This window comes from Mus caroli, chromosome 11 (assembly GCF_900094665.2).
Source record: "Mus caroli chromosome 11, CAROLI_EIJ_v1.1, whole genome shotgun sequence".
In the NCBI taxonomy this organism is placed as follows: domain Eukaryota; kingdom Metazoa; phylum Chordata; class Mammalia; order Rodentia; family Muridae; genus Mus; species Mus caroli.
Window position 1 is genome coordinate 36,401,659 of NC_034580.1, and position 2,903 is coordinate 36,404,561.

The following is a 2,903-nucleotide window of genomic DNA, read 5'->3' on the forward strand; positions in this document are numbered from 1 at the left end:
ATATAAATAATATACATATGCACATATATATATGTATATTTTATTATATTTATATACATGTGTATACATATGTTAGCTGAGAAAACGAGAAAAGTGGTTAATTTGAGAGACTGACTCTGGGCCAGGATTTTAATATCTGGTTCAAAGCTTTCCCTTACCATGAGTAGTTGTTGCTACATCCACTCCAGTAGTGACAAGCTCGACATGCCCCGAAAACCTGGGCGCTGTCCTGAGGCGAAAAGTTCACGGATTCTCCTGGAATCGTGTCATCCTTTATAAAGAATGCTCCAATGTCGTTGCTTTAGTTGGTAAATGGACATGTGTGCTTTCCCTTAATATTGCTTTATTACAACTGCTCTTAAGGATTGATATTTTGACATATAGCTAAGTTAGATGCTAGGCAGTCCTTGACCCGACGTTGGGCATGGATAGTTAAGTCCCTGCCCTACACAGAAATTTACCATTATCTAGGAAGAAGGAAGTTTGTGATGTGAAGAGGAACCAGAGTAGATACTTAGAACTATAGATAGCTGAGTTACACCCAATCACAAGTATTTACAACGGCCTAGGGGAAAGGTGGACTGTTCAATAGACTAGAGTAGGAATTATGGCAAGGGCACGAAGCCCCTGGCTTCTAAGATTAAGTGGACCTTAGGTGGAGCTGTTTTTGATCCCAGTTGTTAACACTGAATTTTATCCCAGTTGGTTCCTGCCAGTCCTTCCGTGTTTGCATTTCTCTGTTTTGTGTAAGAATTCAGTAGCCTCATTTTACCTTGCCAATGTGTCACCCAACTTCCCTATTGTTTGATGCTTGATTTGACAAATGACATTCAGATCCACACTCCCTTGTGTTGGTTCTGTCTGTTAATTCCCGCCGACTCCTTGCCCACCTGCACTAGAGACCCATTTCATGCAGACAAGAGACCCAGAGGGTCTGCGGCAAGTTGTGTGACCTGGAGCAAGCTTTATATTCCTCATCCAGTGCTCGATTTGGAGACTTGGGAATAGCCTTCTCATCTAGAATAATGTAGCTTAACATGTGCAGAGTCAGCTATAGATGGCAAATAATGGTCTTAAGGGTACAATGACATGGCATTCAGTAACTTTGAGTCTCATAAGTTATAATTTTCCTTGATTGTTCTGCTCCTCGAAAAGAGAAAGTTTCATGCTTACATGTCCTCACGACTAAGTTCACCATTTTACAATTACTTTAATAGAGGAAGCCACAGTTTAAAATCTTTGAGCAGAATAATAGCTAATTAAGACTCTAGCTGCATATGCATCAAAAGATGGCCTAGTCGGCCATCACTGGAAAGAGAGGCCCATTGGACTTGCAAACTTTATATGCCCCAGTACAGGGGAACTCCAGGGCCAAAAAGTGGGAGCGGGTGGGTAGGGGGGTGGGGGGAAGGGTATGGGGGACTTTTGGGATAGCATTGGAAATGTAAATGAGGAAAATACCTAATTAAAAAAATATATAAAAATATTACAGAAGTACTGTTTTCTTTCCAATATATACATTGTTCCAGACAATATAAAATAACCTTTCTCGACTAATTTCTCTTTGTAGAAAATGCTGATGTTAACTTTCAATTTTATTGCATTCATCATATAGTCACAAGTTATGCTTAATCTGGATTATTACCTTGACTAGATCTGATTCTAGTAAGAGATAAGCTATGGGACATACCTGTAAGGGATTTTCTCAGTCAGGTTCCAGGAAATAGACAACTCATTCTAAATGGATGTTGTAACTTCCAGCAACAGATGGATAATCTAAAACCAGAGATCCAAAGAAGAAACCTTTGCCATTTACCTCCCTCCCTCCTTCCTGTTGCCTTTCTAGCCTGATGACAAATTCTTCTATCCTCCTGTTGCTGTTATCCTTCACTGACATCAGAATCCCACATCTTTGACTCACTAACACAAACTGAAGATCCTTGGCTCTCAGGAAGCCTCTGGGCTGTCAGTAGCAGAATGACCCTACTGAAGCATCTAGCATCACAGTCTGAGAAGCTTTTGAGTTCTAGGCCTCTCCAGTATGAAAACATCCATTTTGTATCATGTAGATAATCTACTAAATACCATATATATATGTATGTAATTATATATACCCTTTATTAGCTATGTCCCTGGAGAAACCTGAGAATTACAACACTTGAGTGAAACCATTTCATTTAAATAAATATTTCCCCTATATAAGAGTAAAGATGTTATGGAAATATAATTATCCTCAACACATATAACATATTTATTATGTACTAGTGTTTGGTTTTGTTCTAGGTGTTGGAACATACAGTGATGCATGAAGTAGATGGTGAATATCTCTCTGTCTCTGTCTCTTTCAATTCAATCTCTTACTCACAGAATAACTAGCCCATTCCAGAGGTAAAGGGTGTGATCCATTCATTAGGGCAGAGTACTCATAGCCAAACACCTTACCAGTAAAGTTCTCACTACCTTTTGTTTTGTAAATGTTGGAGTGAGATCATAGTCTCTACGCTACCACAAAGTGTGCAGTAGAATTTTCTATATTTGGGACAATGCTGGGGTCAGCACACTCACAGTGCAAAGGGTGAACCACACCCACATGAAAACCACCTTCATGATCATGATATCACTTCTGACTTCCATAGAGGATGGATTCAATTGGAAGAAGAAGAGACTTCTGTTGAGTTTTAGAAAATCATCTGTTGCCAAGCCAAGGATCCTCAGAAGTATAAGTGGAACATTTTTCTGAATTTCATAGATATCCCATATTCTCAAACAGTTCTTGCTCCAAATAGGAACCTTTAACAACTACCCAGTAATGTATTCGCTTAAACATTCTTGCTCTTATAGAGCCTGTTTTGAGGGAGTAGCGAAGAAAATTTCTTGAAAATATATTTTATTATTTTTAAGTA

The 2,903-nt window shown here is 38.9% G+C and overlaps 1 pseudogene; it reads right to left on the reverse strand.

Annotated features, from left to right (window-relative positions):
- Positions 1 to 2,482: 2,482 nt before the first annotated feature.
- On the reverse strand, positions 2,483 to 2,628 carry LOC115032692 (annotated as a pseudogene).
- Between the last annotated feature and the right edge of the window lie 275 nt (positions 2,629 to 2,903).